Source organism: Clarias gariepinus, chromosome 24 (genome assembly GCF_024256425.1).
Source record: "Clarias gariepinus isolate MV-2021 ecotype Netherlands chromosome 24, CGAR_prim_01v2, whole genome shotgun sequence".
Taxonomy (NCBI): Eukaryota; Metazoa; Chordata; class Actinopteri; order Siluriformes; family Clariidae; genus Clarias; species Clarias gariepinus.
In genome coordinates, this window is record NC_071123.1 from 14,703,989 (window position 1) to 14,726,555 (window position 22,567).

At 38.2% G+C, this 22,567-nt stretch overlaps 1 protein-coding gene across 5 annotated transcripts in view; it reads right to left on the reverse strand.

The window, feature by feature from the left end:
* The window catches only part of dab2ipb (DAB2 interacting protein b), a 137,515-nt gene that overhangs the window by 44,981 nt on the left and 69,967 nt on the right, over positions 1-22,567 (reverse strand). Inside the window, exon 1 of one of the 5 annotated variants that reach the window (XM_053484930.1) lies at positions 11,226-11,730. The exons of the other annotated variants lie outside the window; for them this stretch is intronic. The gene's annotated coding sequence lies outside the window, so the exon portion shown is untranslated. Of the gene's footprint in view, positions 1-11,225; positions 11,731-22,567 lie in introns of those variants that run through there. 5 annotated transcript variants of the gene reach the window in all.

Below are 22,567 nucleotides of genomic sequence, written 5' to 3' on the forward strand. Positions count from 1 at the left end.
AACAGACAGACAAAGAAAATGAACAGCAGAGAGATTAAGCCAGGACAGAACTGTATATGTCCTGTCCGAATGTCACATTTCGGGTTCAAACAGAGTGCGAAAATAACAAAACAAAGTTGTCTACATGGTCTACATTTAGGCGTCCGAATTTGCGGTCATTAGCGGAAAACGGAACGGTTATACAAACACAAAGGAAAAGGTGATTTCCTGCGTTCTAGTCTACAGCAAGGGATAATGCTTTGCAAACACAGGGTCTTATTCCTCTAACTACATCGCAATTTCCCGATTTCTTTTAATGAATCAAATTACAACCACTTGTACTGTCTGTCCATTTGCAGTTGAACATCCACAACGTTATCATGGAAGTCATGAGGACTTTCCCGGGATGGAAACCTTTGATGTTTCAACTTTACCTCTGACTATAAAAACAAAACAAACAAAAAAAACTGACACTGGAGACTCCTCCATAAACTTCATCATATCAATAATTTGACATGTCTTTTCTTTCCCATGTTTAACTGTAAATGATTTGTCCCGGCAAATTTGCTGCTGCTATGGAAACAAAAACTGCATTATACAGATTGTGTTCTCTACATGGGGCGTTCAAGTCAAACTGGGACTTGTGATGAAAGTACTTCAAGAACAGTTCGGTAATTAAGCTTATAAATAGTGCAAAGGTTTTAAAGAAGGCAGGATGTACTGAAATGATGTTTCCGGCCGAGCTGGATCGGAGCACAAGTAGCGCATTCGTTCCCGTGAAAATTAAGCGAGTGGAACACCTGGTCCACTTGCACGTTACGGGAACTCGACTGTACAGTCCTGACCTCGCTTCAAGCCATTTCCACATGTTCGGCCATTAAAGGAGGTCCTGGGAGGCCAGAGTTTCAGATGTGAGGCAGAGAGTCTGATCGTGGCTTCGGCGTATTGACAACCTGTTACCACGATGGTATCCTAATACTAGTGAAACACTCTGAGGAGTGCATTAGTGTTGCAGGGGATTACATCGAGATTATATACATTTTGTTTTTACGTGAACACCAATTGTACAGTATATGAAAGAAATAACCATCAACATCCTTTTAACCAATCAGAGTAAAGAATTGAACAGCGCACTGGGATAGGACAATATCATACCAATACACTCTTGTGAAATGTACAGCTATGAAAATACTGTTTTCTCCATTTTTTTTAATGAAAAGATTGCATTTTAGAGATGCATATTGAGCATTCTTAAATTTGGTCAATTCATTGAAACAGCACAAACTGCTAATTAAAAAAAAAAGTGTATATAATAAACAAACTGCTGACCGAAATGTAGAACTTGTTACATCCCACATGCTGATAATTCATCAGAGCAAGAGTTCAGTTCACTGACAGCGCTGAGAAATAAAGAGCCTACAAATCCTGGGCTGAATCCCAAATGGCTCCCTTTTGGAAATAAGCATTATTTCATGCCCTAGCAGTGCGGTTATACAGGAAGTACTGAGCCATGGGAGCTATTTGTGATTCAGCAAGGGTTTTCCAGAACTACGACGTAATAGCTGTGTTTTTCCACCCTTTTTAGCGGGACTCTCGGGTTAATAGGTTGGGCTGAGTGTAACAGTTTCCCTAAGAAGACTTGGTTTCACCCAAGGCGAGTTTGTACACGGTTCCCAGTCTCGGTCTCGAGGGAGGGAAAAAGGGAAAAGCATTCACACTTAAAACAGCTGCCTGGATGACTGCTAAATTCTAGCAAGTGAATTGGGATAGACCGCCTTTATATAAACAAATAGTGTCATGACGTCTCTAATTATAGAGGAAACCAGAGAATGTGTACAATTAGGCAGGGTTGCCAGATCCTCACCCAACTGCATTTTGGGTCTTAAAGGTCCCACATTGTACTGTTTCTTTAACAAGTTCACACAGCAAAGGGTGTGTTCATTTATTTCACTTCCTTCTCCATTTCAGCATCTATGTAACTGAGATACTGTTGAGCCATGACCATCCAGAGAATATCACAGCTGAGCAACAAGCCGGGAGTGGGGTTTCTTTTTATGAGTTCACAATAGGTGTAAAATCTAAATGGCTTGTTTAAGATTTGGTCAGTAGAAAAAACGAAAATAAGGAACAAAAACCCTTATTTACTGTTTAGAGATCCATGTGAATTTCTAAACAGGGACGAGAACAAAAACAAGGTGGCGCGACGCAGCTAGACACGAAGCGAACTTACTGTTATTACCTTCTTATTTAAGAACAATTTTTTTTATTATTAACCCATACATATTTGCATTTTATATTGTTATATCGTCATAATAATAACATAATCAACATCTTCTGACCAACTAAAATGAAAGAATTAAATGGACTGTGATGTAAGATTTTGAAATCATTCTCATTTCTTTCATCACAAAGGGCATTTCAACAAATGTGCAAGAAATATTAATGAGAGAACATGCTTTTGTTTCACACATGTATCTCATGTCAAGAAAAAAACTGAATCAAAGCCAAATGAGAAAACAGACATTGTTGCTTTACATTTTTTTCTTCTTCATATTGTGTAAACCATCGCCAGATGTATCCCCTGTTTGCTTTTATAGAAAGAGAGGATATGACGTCATGGTGGAGACATGGTGAGAACAAATGTAAAGAAAAGAAAAAAGCGCATCCCAAATGACTGTGACAGTACCGTCTGGCTACACACACTCACACATTTGTCTTTCTATCCCTGTAAGGACCTTCCATTGACATCATTATTAATGCAGGTGATTAATGTGATTAATGCTCTGCCTCAAGCTCAGGAACCGAACGGTTTTTGAGAATCAGACAAATGTCCCCACAAGGTCAAAACTGTCAAATATTCCTATCCATGTAAGGATGCACCCACAAACACACACACCCCCCTCCTATACACACACACTCACAAACATACACAGTGATTGAAACCAGCGCTGTTCTCCCAGAGGAGAAGCGATACAGCGCTTCACATAAAGACGAAAGGTCACTCCCTGATCTGCGATCATGGTCATATCTGCTGGTTGAAGAACAGCATAAAAGGGCAAAATATTTAAAAATAGGGAGAGATGGATAGAGCGAGAGCATCAGGAGAGATAGATGTGTTCGCTTGTGAAACACTGCGTATGTATAAAGATGTCTCTGTAAACATTATGTCTCCTTCCTGTCTATTTGTTCCTCTGTGTATTTCTCCCATCATTTATTTAGTTATTTACCCATTCTCTCTCTCTCTCTCTCTCTCTCTCAGTCTCTCTCTCCCTCTCGATGTGTATGTATGGCTTAACACATGGACTGCTTCACAGCTACAACACATATTAAAGCTGCCAAAAGCTCCATATTGCACAAATAGAGGCAAACACAAGCTGTAATCCAAGGTTTCAATATTCAACACGTAGTAAATAGGTTTTCAATGCACCTAACACACACACACACAGACACACACACACACACATGCACAATGTATGGCCTTATCATAATCACAGAGTTGAGCTCTTAGTGTTTATTTACTAACTAGTTAAATGCTAACCAAACGAGAAATTATAGGCACTTCCTTGTGTTTTCACACACACACACATACACACACACACCCAGCCACAATTCAAAAAGTAAACCCTGCTAAGTCTACATGCTTTCCCATGCAAGTCACACAAAAGCAGTACATGTACACTTCAGCTACAAGTAGAGACTAAAATGCAGCGTATATGATGTTTAAACCAAAAAGGCTTAGTATGTTCCATACTCACATGACGTTGAATTCCTTTCTTTGCTTTCATTCTGCATGTTATATTCTCATGTTATTCGCTTAGAATAAAACATGCAAGAAAAAAAAAAAGATCCATGTCAAGGAATGGGACTTTGTGTCACCTGATTCGTTCTTCTAAAACAAGATGAGAGAAAATGCAATTCCCGGCCAAGCCAAAAACACATCCTCATATGCCCATGCATGGCCTACATTCCAGACAAGTATACTCATGCCTCGAAGATAGAAAAACATCAGACGGAGAGTAAGGAATTGGGGTGGGGGTGAGGTTGGGGAAGAAGGACAGGTAATGAGGGAGACTCTGAGACACGTGTAAACTAACAAGCCTGTTTAGAATCTTAGATTTTTATCAAAACATTGTACCATATCTGCATCTCTCGTCTCTGTGTACTCGGTTATGGACTCGGTTTGAAACACGCTCACATAGAGGCGTGAAGATAAAATGGACGTTTGCCCGTAAATTGTGCATTATTTAACATTTTCAATTTATCTGATTAAAAAAAAAAGTGCAGGTATTTTGAGGAGTACAAAAAGAAATAGATGTTACAGTTACACACTAACAAGCTAGCTTAACACCAAGCTGGCCCAACAGTTCTCACCTTCACTCACTCATCGTCTTTACCACTTTATCCTGCATACAGGGTCGCGAGAGCCTATCCCAGGAGACCACAAGGTGGGGTACACGCTGGATGGGGTGCCAATACATCGCAGGGCACACACATACACACACTCACGTGTCATCCACACACTGCAAGCAATTTGGGAACGCCAGTTAACTTTATCTCCATGTCTTTTGACTGTAGGAGGAAACCCACCAAGCACAGGGAGAAAAAAGATTTCACATCCAAGACAGAAATAGATATAATATTTCCAATTAGTGAACACCATCTAGTGATTTAAATTGCATATTGATTATCCATATTGTAGTTTGCTAGAGGTTTGCTAGCAGATGTCGCTGTTTGTTGAAGGAAGAAAAGTAACATATTGCATTATTTTTTATGTCTCTATCTATCAGACATAACACCACTTTCAGTTGAATAGAATTATACATTATAAATTATATACCAGTAAACTGGTGACAGGATCATGGGCACCCACGGCTCATGCACACCTGTTGGGAACAAAGGCTACTCCATCCATCGCACAGAAAAGCCAATGTAGCACAAATTATTAAAAATAGTCAACACATTTTAGTATGGAAAGGTATCAGAACAACCAGTGCAGCACAGCCTGCCATTGGCTGAGAAAGGGCCAGGGATTGTTTCACCATTTCACACGTATTTAATCAATCATAGACGAGACTGAATTCATAATCCAGAAGGTGGGATTCCTCAGAAAAGACGGGAAGTATAAAGCTAAAGCTAGAGAAAAATCATGCTTCTCCCTTTTCTGTCATATTACCAGCTATTTAATCACCTCACAGCGGGGAGACGCACTTTGCGCATTTTCTGATTAAATGATTTGTACATGTAAACACACATCTTATTAAATCAGCGTCCATGCAAACAATTAAGTTGTAATCTTTAATCGGAATGATTTTACTTAATATTGTCCATGTTAACATAGCTAATGATGAGGGAGGTAAATTAAGGGATCAATAAAGTCTCTGTCTACCTACAGTATAAATCTATCCATCTATGAAAATTAATGAATGATTAATTAATTAAGTTATTAAAAACCTATCATCGGAATTTTCTCTTGCAATTAATATGGATGCAAGATAACACTGGACAATAGTTCACTTGTGTTACTTCTTTTAAGGCCTGAGCCGTCTTTGATGTCTAAGGTCAGCAGTCACATGTTTTGAAAAATGTTTGTTAGCTTAACTTGAGCTTCACCTCATTTAAGCTAATATTACTGTACAAACATCTTTTTCTCCAAAAAAGGACAAGAAGAGTGTTTTTTCCCTGTGTCATCATGTGGTTTTGGTAGTACGTAACCGCTCACAACCATCCAGTCCATGAATCTATTCATTCCCTCATCTCATCCGCTCTCTCATGCTGAATTCATCCCTTAATCCACACACCCGGAAATGCAGCTTACCCCCGGAATCGTCCGGAGACGATATAAAGTACACAGGAGTGCTCACACGTGTGTCTACACACAAACACACACACACACACACACACACATACACGTGTGCACCATGCTGTGTGTGATTCGATTATTGATGAAAAATGGGGGAATTTTCCACCAAGAGCTTTTCAATAAAAAAGCCAAAGCCTGAGGGGACCTCAGCCATGGTGCATGTTTTATTCATGTTAGCACTCGGCAGTAGGTGAGGAGCTTGACACACACGCTCTCTCTCTCTCTCTCTCTCTCTCTCACACACAAAATAATAATTAAAAAATAAAAAATAAAAAGGCAAAGAAATTGTGCTTGTGTTCAAAATTAAACTTGGCTTTCCTAGGAATAGCTACCTGCTTTTGAGAGCTAAAATTAAGTACAGAGATGAGAGATAAGATTTGTTACCACATAGCTATTTTTTTGTTTGTTTGTTTGTGTGTTTGTTTGTTTTTTCATATAATTTGTAAAAAAAATAATAATAATAATTTATATGTGAGATATATAAGATATGTGTGTGATATAAACTTTATCAAGAAGACCTGGTGCACTAGCTAGCTAACAGTGCTAACATTAGTGGACATGACCTAGCCGCCTAGCTAACCGTTTGGAAGAATGTCAGGTAGAGGAGCAGAGATTTTCTTAGGTTGTTTAGTTATGTCTTTAAAACAATTATATCTAATAATATGGGCATTTTTTTTTAAGAAAGCGATGCATTTTCAAAAGAAAGCTGACAACAGCCTGGCTAGATACAGCTACAGTAGATAACTACTTTAGCTGAAAAAAAATCTGACAGGTTTCGACTCCTATTAGATAAACACTGAGAATCTGAGAATTTATCAGCTAAGAAACAGACTAACAGACCAATATTAAAAAGTACCTGTGTGCATTTGTGAAACATTTAATGTATTTATATTTTATATACATTTAATGTATATATGTGTGTGTGTGTGTGTGTGTATATGCAGTATGAATTATATATAATTATATATATATATATATACCAGACACAGTAATTCACATAATTTTGTTAAAAAATCATACAATGTGATTTCCGGATTTTTCTGTCTCTCACAGTGGAAATGCACCTATGCTGAAAATTGTAGACCCCTCCATGATATATATATATATATAGAAAACCTAGTTTATTAGTAGTTAATAGTTAATAGCAGTATTTTATATTTAATGCTTTACTGTGGTATTACTGTATACTGTATAATGATAAAATATAGTACATAACATAATATAACCGTAGTATTACCTTGGTACAGACACCACCATGGTACATTATACATTATACATTATACGAAGGACTATATAGTGTACTAAAGTAGGTACTATGGCACTTTAATCGTTACCTTGTACTTTGGCCAATGCCATGGTTCTTAGTGGGTACCAAAGTTTAAAAGGTATCTTATAGGGTATATTTGTAAATAAAACTTGCTTTCGGCTTCTTCTGTCAAGAGGTCACCACAGCAGCCCATTGAATCCACATAAAACCCTAACCTAACCCTAACCATTCCTAGCCACCACTCCCCTGATATGCAATATTAGATATGTCAATACTGCTATAATATAGTATAGGCAGTACCATATAATTGTAATTAATATTAATATTAAGTTTTAACATACACTGTGGTACCTCATTTATGCTACCATACCATACTAGAGCACATGTATAACTGTAGAACCATGTACCATAGTGTTGTATACTGTATGTACTATATCAGTAAATAAGAACCATGATGCTGTCAAAACTACCAGAGATACTAGGAACCATTAGACTATTGTGGCTTTTATACAGTACCATGGTTAAAAATCTAATGGAATGGTACTGTATGTTTGTACATACTGTACCACACAGATATATGTCACTGGTATGATATGGTACAGGCAGTACCATATTAGATAAATGCTAAACTTTGCTAGCCACTGCGATACCCAATAATTGCCTTGGTAATCATTATAATAGTGTGTATAAATATTTGGAGAGTACCATGAGAGGTAGTGCAATGCAACTATATATACAACATATGCAACATATAAGTACCATGGTACTGTCATAAATACCATGATACTATATGCCATGGCACAGATACCATTGGACTTCTATGGTAAAATTTCCAATTGGATAGAAATCATGGAACTGCCTGCATAAGTATTAGTTGTAGTACATACATTTCTAATACACAACAAGTCCTATGATGCCTACAAGTGCCACGTTAATATACAGTATTATGGTATGTACTGAAGTTTACCATAGTATGTAAAATCTCTTATGGGTGGGGTCAAGTTGGTCGTGTGTAGATGTAGGTTTCTGTAATCAGGTAAGTGCCTGACTGCAATATGAGTGAATTGTAATTACTTTATCTCAGCTGCATGTTTTGTCCGTTGCTGACCGGCGGAAAGCTGAGTCCAGCTTGGCTCTGGTTTCAGCTGACTAACGCATTACCTACAAAATATGAACTAACAATACATTTCTGAAGGAAAAAAAAAGGCAGATCATATTTGCGTCTTTTATGTCTCCTCATCTGTGTTCACCCTCGCTCTTGGTTTGTCTGCATCCAGGCTCTCAGAACCAGAATAACTGTTTCCCACGCATTTGATAAGCACCTACCAAATTTATCTTGATACATATATAACTGTATCATACATGGTCATGTTCAGCTTCTAAATCAGGAGACTGAAAAAAAAGGACAGGCTAAATAAGAGTCGTCTGTCTGTCTTCATTTGCGTCTGTCTGTTTTTTTTTCCTTTTCGTTCTTTAATGTGTGGCTGTTTACATTTCAGTCATGAAGTTTACCAGTCTTACACATGACGGAAAGGCTGGGGTTACTAAACAAGTTCCTCTTTAACAAGCTCACTACGTATCTGAGACAAGATGATCAACGATCACACATACACACTCCCAGAACTGGAGAAGTACCCGTCTCTGTGGCTCTCTGCAAATCAATAGACGGGGAGAGAGATTGGCCATGGCGGCGCAATTATAAAGAGGGAGTGAGAGACAGAAAGATAGATGAGACATCCATTTAAAAAAAAACCTTCACGCTCAAAGGCATGCAAAACCAACCTTTCGCCCATCCGCAACATTTCCCCATACCAGCTGAGCGTGTAAAATCTCAGAACACAGGTTACAAGACACCCTTGCCACATCCCTCTACATCTAACTTCCCATCTTTATCTCTATCCCTCCTTTTTATCTTTCTTTTACAATGTCTAGCACTCTATTTCCCATTCCCAGGTCTAAGCCAGTGAATGTCAAATGTTTTTTTTCCCCCACACACATAGTGATCCCCTTGTGCACTAAGGTGACATCTGCATGCATAATGTGGGATGTGTGACTTCTTGCAAGTGTCTGTTGCTCCACCATGGCAGCTTGCTTCACACTAATGCCCAAGTGCCTCTGTTTATTCGCTTTCTTATATATGAAAATATCTTAATAATCTTGAAACGGACCTGTGTCTTCCTCTTTTGTGTGCGCGTGTGTGTGTGGGGGTGTTTTGGGGGAGTGTTTCTGAAGCATTTTCCGATGCCCTTGGCGTTGTCATTGTTGTCTTTCTGGTTTGGAAATCGAATTGGCTGCATCATGCTTCCTTGTCGTATGCACTACAGTTATTTTCGCCGTCATGTCAATACACTGCTACACCCTGATGTCTGCTTTGCTGACTAAATAAGATAAGCCTCTGTAAATCTCTTGTTGACTCGAGTGGTTAAAAAAAGAGAGCTGTGCATTGATTTGCTAAATATTATCCAAATGCAAAAGCAAAATTTAAAAAATACTATTTTACATAACAGAAACTTATTTGAATTATTATTCTTTTTTTTTTTGCCAAGCACTTTGTGTCATATTACTGTACATCCTTGATCTGTTATAGTATTACTAATGTAATTAAATGGTAATATTATAATGTTTGCATTCATTGCATTGGTGTACGTAGGCTGTATGAACATAATGCAAAAATAGGCATAACTTTTTTTTTTTTTTACTGACATGTTGGTAGAGTAACTCTATCTATATACATAAGGTAGTAACAGTTAACAGTTTCATTCACAAGAGATGCATTTGCACCATGGTTGAACCCAATTCTTTAAAAATCACTTTTGTCATAGTTGATGGTCTCCCATTGCACCGTTTCCCCTTCTTTAAACTTTCTGTAGAGTCATGGGGGACCATCAAAGAGGATTCCATAGGTGGGTTCAACGATGACGCAGATGCGTGGCTTGTGATGGAGACTATGTTGAGTACAGAGGAAGAGTTACTCTGCCAGGTAACAAAAACTTTTTTTTTTTGTGCAAATTACTTTTGCATTACTTTTGGTACAGCCCTTGTACTTTTCTAACATTGCAGAAGCAAATAGCATATTTACTAGCAATGTTTATTCCTTGATAATTTTTCTAATGTTAATTACTTATCATCTTATCATGTTATCATGTTAAGTACTTATCAATATCATTTCATATTTTCTACCCTTCTAATCGTTTAAGTCATAATCCGACAAAATAGTAGCAAGTCCGAGAGCTTGGCAATGACTGTAAAGGGCGAGTGTTTTGAGTCACTCTCATCTTGTGTCCTTAACATTGTGGTTAAGTTTGTTTTGTCAATATCTATAGCATTCATTCCAGACTTGTATAATAAAAAAGGCATTTTACAGCAGAGAGAGTCCTTTAAAGATTAAAGCACCGCACCGGTATAGGGTATGAGCAATCAGGAAGAAGACTAACGCCCGGGTCTGAAGTCCATCCTGATAATAAACTTCAACCAAATATAATCCTAGAAGACAGACCAGTATGTACTGTATTAAAACCAAAAGCCGGTCAATACGGTTAATCGATCAGCTCCTTAAGACAAGGATTGACCCTTTAAACGAACCCCTCAGAACCCGTCAATGGCCACAGACTTCCACACTCTGTACACAACTGTACACCTTCCCCATTAGTTTATCAGTTGTTACTGGATAACATGTTTTAAAGTTAATAGCTGTTATATATTTTGGCACTGTAATCCAATAAAGCAAAAAAAAAATAAATAATAATAATAAATAAATAAAAAGGTCAATAAAAAATACCCCAAAAGAAAAGTAATTCAATTCAAGTCATGTGTATATTCATGTGTATGTACCAGCAGCTGCAGTTGGCCAAATGAGTCAAATGACCCGGACTATGGTGTGACTTAAAGCCAACATCCTCCCAGAGTAAGCGCGCACACACACACACACACACACACACACATGATTCATACACTATCCCTGAATTTTCCTTGTCAGATGATCTGAGAATTATCGATGGTCAGCTGTCCTTGCTCAGCACACACTCACACACACACACACAAACATACTGAGTGTAAATTATTATCTAGATCAAAGCCGTATTACATCAGTGCTACAATGTTGTTCACCAAAGCACTCACCAGGCATCCTCTGAGTCCTGCCGAGCTTTCACAGGCTGGAGAGCAATGACATGGAACGAATGAGTCTAGAATTGGATGAATAGAATGAGGAGAGTGGAGGAGTGCAGTGCTGTTCTCATAGCCTCATTCTTCTCTCTGCTGCTGTGAATGTTCTTTCTTTCTCTCTCTCTCTCTCTCTCTCTCACCTTCTCTTTCTTTCGGTCTTTCTGTCCCTTGCTTGGAGTGTTCCTGCCTTTTACAGGGAGGCGGGGCAGAAACTGAGCGACCTCTCCCTCTGTCTCTCTCTCTCTCTGTCTCTCTGTCTCTTTCTCTACTGCCATCTTCTGGGCTGTGTAGACCTAACTCCCTCTGTCTATGCTTTTTATTCTTTTCAGCCTAGTCTCTCTCTCTCTCTCTCTCTCTCTGGCTGCATTCTTATTTTAACTCTATGTTTACAGCTAAAGTCTTCACATGCTTCCACATTCACACCTACACACAAGCCATGTCCTTTCTCTTCCTGTTCATAGTTTCTGTCTCCATGTTTGGACGTCCGCCACTTTCTCAGCTACATCAGCGCATTCATTGGCGTTTCCAAGGTTTCAAAAGCTGACACAGGAAGATACTAGCTTGCTTGTGCCGGATTCCTGGCATGTTTATGGATGCAATGGAAGCTGAGATGATCCTACATGTATATAAAAAAAGAGATTCATATTTTGGGGGTGCCAATAATTTCTTAGTATCCAAATTTCTACCCGTTTTAAATAAACAAGGCTTCAGGCATTAGATCCTTTTTTTGATTACATCTGGATTACATCATTGGTATGATTTGATTTTTTTTTTTAAATCAAAGTACCATACAGCACCAAAGTACAAGATGACTTCAGAAGTGAGCTCTTTTTAATCTCGCCATCTCCCTGTATCCTCGCCTCTCACTGTGTCTACCTCAACTTCACACTGTGCTGTAAAGGAAAGTCTAGATCAGGTTCTTCTTCTACTCAGGTTGCTAAGTAGCTCAGGGGCAATTCAAAGCTCAAACCACAGGCATCTAACCATGGCCGCAGTTCAAATGATGTACCTCAAGTCTATGTACTGTACAGATGTGGTCATTAAGACTGCGTGTGTTTTCCCGCGGGATGCCTCAATTTAGCGCGCGGCGCGCCGCAACTTGCCGTGAGCAACATTTGGGAATTTAAATAAATGTGTTGTGCTTCACTGAATATCCGCCAGATGGCGCATGGAAGGACTTTATTTAAACGCACGCCGGACCAAGTACTGTACAACGAAGAATTGTGTATAATTACTTAGTCTAAAACAATATTGTTCCCAATGCTGAAGCAAACATGAATTTTATTTTGCTTTACAACAGATCTTTCATGATAAATGTGTGTATATGTGCTTCATATTTTTTTCATAATGATGAAATGAGATGCCCAAATTCGTGCTTTAAAATTCTTAATAAATTTCTTATATATTTTTATAATGTTTTAACAGGGACAAAACAGTGAAAGACATGGCAATGTCTCGGTTTACATGGTGTTGAAATTAATTTAATTTCCTGATAGTAGGCTATCTGATAGTCTTAACTATGCGAATGTCCTGATTCGTGAATATGCCAACATATCTCATTTAAAACGTAAAAAATGTGTCGACATCATCAGAAGACATGAATAAACTATATATATTATATTATTAAGTAAATATTATTTTATGACCACGAGCTTCTTCTGGCATTTTATAATAATCATCATATTTGCTGTTTGTGTCCAGCATTTAATAATTATTTCATACATTATTTAACCACGGCTGGAAATAATAGCTGGAATGTGATGTGATTGTGAATTCATGACTGAAATAAAGCAGTTTGTCTTTTGTAAAGTACTTTCACTTTACAAAAGGCAGCGTTTTTATAAAGCGTTTTTTAAAGGCAGCGTTTTTATGTAGGTTGATAAACGCGTGTTGTACAGTATATACACCGCGACAGCGCGCGCAGTTACTCACTTCTCACCTTTCATGTAGGTCTGCTCGGACTAATTCGTTTTAAACCCCTCAAAAATGTGTGTGTATACAGCCCCAAACCTCCATCAGTTATTAACAATAGCATCTATTTAGAAAAAATGCCCCAGTGATTTCGGAGCTTCAGGAAATCTCCCGGCGCTCTGCGCATAACACCGGGCCAACTCATGTCGAAAAGAATTTATAAACGGTTTCTAAACGTGGGCTATTGTTTTTTTTTACTTATAGTATTTGTTAATTTAATTTAAATGAGGTTTGGGCTCAGGACTTCGATTCGGCATCGTGATTCTCCTCTTTAATTTACTCCATAGTTTTAATCAGCGCTCAGCCGCATGCATGGAGTTTTCCAGAGCGCACCGGCAGAAGTAGACTAATGATTATAAACGCGTCGGGAAAACAGCAAGCAGACTGACTCTGAACATTTATAAAAACGTTTGCGTTCATTTTCTGACGCGCTCAAGTTCACCAAAAACAATACAGAGCAGCGCAGCTTATTTGCTTTCAAACATTTATAAAATCACGTTTTTTTCGTTATTGTGAGTGCGCTTAAATAAAAGTTGAGTCTTATAAAGGCATGTAGTCTTATATAGTTTTATTATATAGTTTTTGCACATTAATCAGAGTCCTCATCTGTTACATTTTTTAGGACAATAGTTTTTTTTCAGCCTGTCACGGCGTGCGCCCAAATCAATATCGCTCCTCGCTCACTAGTTAGGCGGCCTCTCCTTCAGATATGCGAAGAAGCAGGGCTGCGGAATTAGGCACGAATAGTGAAGAAGAGCTCTCCTTGCTAATGATCCCGGGTTCATCCGCGCTATAAAATACTCTGGGTTTGTTGGTTTACAGTGGATTTTACTACGCGGTGTGAGTGAGACGCGCGCACACAACGCGGAAGTGCGGCATGCAAACGGGGCAATTGGAACGCGCCCCAGAGACTTCAAAGAAAAGCCAGCGCGAGCGGACGGAGGCAGGAGCTGCTGTCCGCGGATGGCCGTCGTACTCGTATTTTATAGCGCAGGGTGAAAACCCGGGATCATTGGCATGGATGAGCTATGTCCAGCTCTGTACCAGCGTGTCATGTGGGCATTATAAGACTAAAAAGTGGCAGCCGGCACGCCTAAAAATAGACGCAGGTTAATTTTTTTATAGTCTAAATGAAAATCCTCCTCTTTAGTGCCTCCTATTCCTATTAATCCTATTGTTCTTTTAGTGTCACTGCGTGTGCTTACAATGCCAGACAACATTCAAATGCAAATTATTCACTCTCCCCAAGTGTGAATCAGCTGTTCTCACCTATACATATTAACCGATACGTTCTCACCTAAAGGTAAAATTCCACCCATACAAGTGTGACAAATATGCAAAGAAAAAAAATAGGAAGGGGCAAATACTTTTTCATGGCACTTCACATGTAGTCAGATTGTTCCAGTGGCTGAAACTGTGGCAGGTGGAGTTATAGCACTTTTCAAATCACACTTACTATACACTGATATGAATAACTTTGAATGATGAATGCTACGTTAATATGATCTCGGGCTTGCTCCACATTATAAAAGCAAAGCGCAGAGTTTAGTCCGAGATCAGGAAAGTACGTGATGTGGTGGAAAATAGGCAGTGGCGGTTCTACACTGAATTGCTCCGCGGGCGAGACTCCCTCCCCCCCTCGGTCTTGTTAATTTGTTTTAAAACCCCCAATTCTGTGAATTCCCCCAGCAGCGAAACCGGTTTGATGACTTCACACCTGTTGTAAAGGTAAGATGGGGTATTACAGTAACTGTGGGTGCGCTTCACCTCGGAGCGCGCTGTCGCGTTGTATTCAATGAATAGACTAAAACAAAATCATGTTTGCTTTAGCATTGGAAACAATATTGTATTAGATTAACTTTATTAAAGATTATACACTTTTGTATTCTTTGTCCACACACGTGGGCATCTTTAAATTTTTAGATATTGATCCTTTCTCGATGCAGCGAATTTTCTGAGCAAATTAGTAATAATTTCCATGAATGAAAAGCAGGAAGAAGAAAAGGTTACGCGAAAATAAGAAAAAGCTTTAGAGGTAAATGCTGTGAAATGCTTCAAATAAACAGATTCTGCCTATAACAGGTCAGGGACAGTGAGGCTGGACCCAGCAGCGCACCACATCCCACATCATAATACATGCTGATGATGACCAACACGTCTCCCCTGATCTACCAGAGCCAAGTAAAAAGAATGGCAATCAAACAGAATAAAATTAGTAGCAGCACTAACTTGTGCTAGTTATTATGATGGTGGTCAATATTAATTGAAATAATGTTTCTCAGTATTATTTCGTGTTAATATTGACTACCCTAATAATTAAAATAATTAACTAGTTTACTAGCGTAAGCTCCTGCTGCTACTGATTTTATTTCAGCTTACCTGTTCAGTTTTATTGCCATTCCTTTTAAAATATTGTCTTTATAGATTTATATGTTGTTCGCCTTAATGTTCTTTTTTTTCGTTTCTTTGACCCAATATATGTTTAGTGATACTTCAAATAACATGTTTAAATAGCATTGATTTCTGTATTGTGTTATATTTTTATACTAATAACTGGTGTTAAAAATGTATTATGGTGTGGGCTACTGTGGGCCAGGAAGTCCAGGGACACTTTTTGGTCCCAGTCTGCCCGTGTAATAACGAATGGAGAAAGCGCAGTCAAAGCCCGGGGATTCTGTGTTTCGCGGGGGCCAGTCGTGAATAGCTGACACTCAGTAACAGCCAATGAAATTGAAGCATTTTTGCCGCTTTCCACGTGGTGTGGCGTTGCTTAAATAATATCTGTATAATATCCGTATATCCTATAAAATCGTCGAGACCCTGGTTCGAATCCCGCTCTGGGTGAAAATGTAATAAATGTGAATCCTTTGTTTGACACTTTTTGCTTATGATAATCATTAAATTACAGCAACTGTGAGGTGAGTGCTAATGTGTTTCATAGCTTAAGAAAAAAAATTCTCAATTGCCAACATGCATTTAGTACTGAAGCATAACTTGATAATGTAATAGCTATATCGTGGTATTTTAGCGGAAAGCACTGGCTGGGAATCGAACCCGGGTCTCCCGCATGGTGGGCGAATCACCTACCACTGAGCCACCAGTACCCAACTGCTTTAAAAATGCGTAAATATAGGCTAACATCATACACCTTTGTAGTCCTTTTGCACACGCGCGGGTGCGTTACAATAATAATAATAATAATAAATTTGGAGAACTACTTCTAATAATAATAATAATTCTGAATGAAAATGATGAATAAATACATAACAGTTTGAGCTTGACACGTTTATGAGCTCTGTCGCTTGCCGTCAATGGGCGCCTAAGAGACATAACATTTTTCGGCTTCAGTAGACACACAATACTTTAGACTGAAACACGACTGCCCCCTACAGGTATTGAAGGGCATTTTCACAGCTTGCCGCGCGCACTCGCGGTAAGTCGTGGGATCCCTTTTCCGAAAACGCGCGTTTTTAAAGACCACATCTGTATAAGACAAAATGTGTGTTACATACTGTAGGTTATTCTACCACACAATGCTTGCGGACAAATCCCACGACATACCTTGGTTCGCAACACAATATTATGTTTAACAAAGCCAGATTGTTTAGAAGAACATCTCACAGACTCGGGAAAATTGGAGAACGTCTTAAAACATTTTGCCCTCCACAGTGTCATATTCAGTTTCAACACATCCTACAGAAATGAAAGGACTATTGGAGGAATTCTCAGCTGTTATAGATAGAAAGGCGACAGTAACTCAAGTAACATCTTGCTACAACGGAGGTGCATAAAAAGAATATATCTGAAGGTACAGCACATTACCCCTTGAGGCAGATGGACTGGATCAGCAAAAGACCACACTGAGACTGAGACTTTAATTCACATAGGGTCACCAAAATTAGACAAGAGAAGATTGGAAAACTGTTGCCTTGTCTGATAAGTCTCATCTCTGCTTCAACATTCGGAATCAGTATTTGGAACAACATGAACCCATTGATCCATCCTACCATGTACTGTATCAAGTTCCGGCTGCTGGTGTTGGTGGTGTAATGGTTTGAGAGAGATTTTCTTGGCACATTTTCAGCCCCTTAGTACCACTTAAACATCGTTTAAATGCCTTCCTATGCCTATTGATGCTAATCATGTCTATCCCTTTATGACCACAGGATAACAGGCCATGTCACAAAGCTAAAATCACCTCAAACTGGTTTTGAGTTCACTGTACTCAAATGACCTCGACAGTCACTAGATCTCAATCCAACAGATCACCTTTGGGATGTGGTGGAACGGGATCATCACATCATGGATGTGCAGCTGACAAATCTGCAGCAAGGCAAGGACCAAAATCTCTATGGCAAAAAGCGTCCAATCCAGTACTACCATGGTGTGTACTTAATAATGTTTGATTATACAGTAGCAACTAGAATATATCTGAAGGTACAGCACATCAAACCAAAGTTCCCCAGGAGAATTAATAAAAATGTCCATATATCCTTATCCATCCATTAATACACGTTTTAAACTAACAACAACAGCAACAAATTATGAAGATAATCAGCTTAGTTTTGTCTTTAGAGATAATTGGTGAAGGAACTTTTTTTTTTATAAATAGGCTTGGCATTATCTGTGGATGTTTCACACACATACACATCCAAACATTTATGTTTTTACTGGGATTCTGTTGAGTGTGTGCTGCTTTTGTACTTAGGTTACATACTGTAAATGCATTGCTTCCTCTTAGGTTTTAGCAAATCCCAACTGCTTCTGAGAATCTATAAGGATTAAAACACCACTCGAGGGGACTATGTTTATAGGAAATACAATAAACTAGTACTAGTCTCCTTCCTGTCTATACTGATGTTGATTAGTTAAAAAAAAAAAAAAACTCAGCTCATGGTTGGCTTTGCAGCGCATTTTACCTACTGACCAGTCAGAAGAGAGAATTCAACACCATGCATTTGTAATGATGAACAAAATGATATAAAGATTGTTTTGGAAGAGGGGACAAAGACGATATCTTGTGCGGTAGTAATAAAATTATGGAGCCAATTAAAGTTAAAGGGGAATTTATGAAAGTACATTACGACTACATGACAATTTGAAGCCTCATAAAATCACAAAAAAAAATCCTTGAAATGTTAGTAATAAAAACAGAGAAAGAAAGAAAGAGAAGTGTAGTATGAAAGGAAGAAAACGGAAGCTGTAGTCCGTTATGACGAGTCAACCGCAAATCATCATTCAGGAAATTTGTAACAGGTTTAATAGTTTAAGATATTACACATATATATTGAATTGAATATATTAAAAAACTGTGTGTGTGTGTGTGTCTGGCTTGTGGCTTACAATCTTAAATATTCAAGTCTGAGATGAGAACACAAATAGCTACAAGGACTAGAGCAAGAGATAGAGGAAACAAAAGGGGTGAGAGAATGAGAGAGAAAGTGAGGAGAGATGGGTAGCAGAAGTGAACACAAAACAGAGCAAGACGATGGAATGAAACATTATCTCCTATTGACCTCACTTGCTATATTCTTTCTACATTTAAACTCTCTCCATGTCTGCATTACCTGTATATCCATCCATCCATCCACCCACCCATACTCATTCACACACACACACACACACACACACACACACACACACACACACTGCTATTCATGCCACGCCAAATCCCTGCCTTTCATCTCTATTGAATCCCCGCAGCTGTTTGAGGCTGGCAGTGTGCTAATGCAAACCCAACATATAATCAATCAAAACATATTAACACTCACTGCAAACTTCCATTCAAAACAGACAGACAAACATGAAGCATTTAATAGACCGTTTCCACTCCTTGAGGTCCAAGTCACATATTGTAAAAGAAGCATGTCTGCATTTCTCATTCAACAACAATGTATTGGAATCTAAAAGAAGCCTAACATTTGTTATAAAGAACATTCCTTTACAGGACATATACTGTACAGTATGTGAGCAGCACTCTCTAACAGACAATCCTGTCGGTATGACTAAAAATAAAATTGTAAGTCCATCATGTGACCATTTTTAAATTGATTCAATTTTACTTGTATAGTTGCAAACCAGCTATACAAAAAGGCAGGAGGCAAGGAGCGAGGGGCAACCTCTAGTTCTGAAAAATGAGTCCAATGCTGCCAAAACACACAGTTCCCCGAATGACCACAAGGCGCTGACTCTAAAAGTGAGTCAATTTCCAAATTCCATGTTAAAATGCACAACTGTACAATTGAGATAACATGTTTGCGACCTGGTACAACAAACAGTTTTGATCTCCATAGCTAACTATACATGGTGAATTTTTATGCAACTCGCCAATATAAATTAGATTAGGCAATAAATTATCCATAATTAGGGATGTGGTTCAGTTAAGTGACAACTGAGTTGCAGGTGTCAAACCGCTATCTGTCTGATATGCATCACTTTAGCTGACCAGCTAACTGGAATCATTGTAGTTTATCTTACCATAAACAATATAGGAGTCGAGACAGGACGACGCTTAGGGCATAAATGCAAATTACAAAAAAAATTGTACAGTTTGTTTATTTTACTAGTTACATTTATTTTCTTTTGTATTTTATTTCTTTTTATTAATATTTATTCCTTATATATAGTTTTTATTTTCTTTTTAAGGTCACCGGCGGTCGTACAAGCATTTCACTGCATATCCCACTGTGTATGACTGTGTATGTGACAAATAAAATTTGAATTTAAATTTAAATTTAAAAAAGCAAAGTAACAAGCAAGGGGGAACAAGCTTTAGCATTTGACTGTGTGTGTATGTGTGTGTGTGTGTGCGTGTGTGTATAGTTTGTGTATACTGTGTGTGTATATAAATACACACATTTTTTCTGGTCAACCAGAAATCCAGATTTTGTCAAATGTGTCATGTCAATAGTGTTGATAAATTCTCCAAATTTAAGACCACCGCATTTTCAAAATGTTTTTCTATATAAACATCAGTCACTTAGATCTAGCTTCTGTCATTGTAGACAATAAATCTCTCTTTTTTATCAGGAAAAGTTTATTAAGCAATAAATTCCTGCTGAGATTTGTTCCAATATCACAGTTTCCTTGACGACATCATTCATGAACCAGAAAGAGAGAGAGAGAGAGAGAGAGAGAGACAATGAACAATATGGACAGAAAAAAATATTTATATTTTGAAATGTTCCTCTGACCTTGGAATTTATTAAAAGTAATTTCACAAAATAATTACAGCAGTAATGTTTGATATGCATGATAAAATGTTTTCATGCATGCTTACACAACATACTTTTAACATATTTGCATATTGTTCTAGAGATCTTCCTTTAAAATTTGACTGAATGTTCTAATATGCAGCATTTCCCAGTAATGGTTTAAATTCATGCTTAATAGCTAAACTATTGCACTGATGCATGGTGCAATAACAAAACAGTATAGGTGTTTCTTATAAAATTTTTAGTTTATTTTTTCTTTTGCACACGAATGGTGTGCAATAGTCTGGCAGTTTGCCATGATATAACAATCATTAAAATAATGCTACTTTAGAACAGTATATATACATAACAGCTTACATCTCTGGTGCTGCCTTATGACAAAAACGTGGCAACAAATTCCGATCTGCACATTCTTATTTAAGGCCAATGACCATATACTGATTGGATTTGTATCCAGTCACGACCACAGTCAGTGTGAAAGTGACAGCGTTCAGGCAGCCCTAAAAAATCAGATGTGTTTAAAAGATCAGAATCAAGAAAATCAGAAAGTCATTTAAGGCTGTTAATCTGAGCATAGCTTTAGAGACAATTGAGTTGTTATCTGTTATCCAAGTTTTTTTAATCAATTTTAGCAGTACAGTACCTGTCAAAGGTTGGATAGATTTTCTACATTATAGAACGATAATGAGGGAATTAAGTAACAACAACCACAACAGTCAGTTGTTATTTTGGGACACGAAGGTCAGCTGTTCTGGAATAGTTCTTGCAAGAACAGCAATCTCAAGTGCATTTACAAAACCCATCAAGCACCATGAAGAAACTGGTTCTCATGAAGACCATCCCAGCAAACAAGACCAAAACGTACCTCTGCTGCAGAGGGGAAGTTCATTTAAAGTTACCAGCCTCAGAAATCACCAATTAACAAACAGCACCTCAGATTAAAGCCGTTATGAAGGATTTACAGAGCATAAGTAGCAGACACATCTCAATATCAACTTAAAGGAAATTATTGCCTATTTTGGATGTTTTACAATACAGAAAGAAATGTGAATCAGGACTGACCATAGAATTATGAAAGATTTAAATTTGAATTTGATTAGAAGGTATGTCCAAACATTTGACTGGTACTGTAAACTGGTACTGTAAATTGGTTCTCCATTCTACCAGGGAAATGAAAATTTATTTATTATACTGTATTTGTCAGTATATAGAAACTGATTATTTTATCACGTAAATTTGTTATAAGATCAGTCAGGACCCTGTTGGGATTCTGTGTGTAAAGTATTCATGATACAGATACTGGTGAATAGGATAATAGGAAAAGGGTGAGGGTGTGAGCCCTCTGCTGGGCAAATAATTCATGCTTCCTATTCACACCAAACACAATTCACTGATACAGATGAAACGTCATCATTAATTTATTCCATCCATTTGCTACATGTACAGTACACAACCCTTCATACACTATGCATACACTATGAATCAGCAAACACAGACTGAAGGTACGATTAGACTCCTGGCAACACTGCTAACAATAAACCAACTTTCATCCATTATCTATACCGCGTATCATGTGTAGGATAATATGGGGCTTGGATCCTATACCAGGAAACTTGTGGTACAAGTCAGGCTACAAGCACACATACTTAATCGTACACTAGGCATTTTGGAAACGCCAATCAAAGTACAGTGTATTTCTTTCTCTTCGGGGGGAGGAAACCAGAAAAACCCACCAAGCACAGGAGAACAAAAAAAAACACAAGCAAGATTCAAACCCTAACCCTGAAGGTGCGAGAAGCCCCTCACTCATTCACTCTCATCGTCTATACCACTTTATCCTGTATTCAGGGTCGCGGTAGGGCCTGAAGCCTATCCCAGGAGACCTAGGGCACAAGGTGGGATACACCACGGACATGGTGCCAATCCATCACAGGGCACACACATACATTTATGCATTTATGCACACCCTCATTTACACAATATGGGCGATTTGGAAATGCTAATTTGCGAGGAGAGTACTACAAATTAAGCCACATACCACCTGGTACATCCTTCCTCAACATGCATGAAAAAAATGTTGTGTAGCTTCTAATATTTTTTTTGTAAACACTG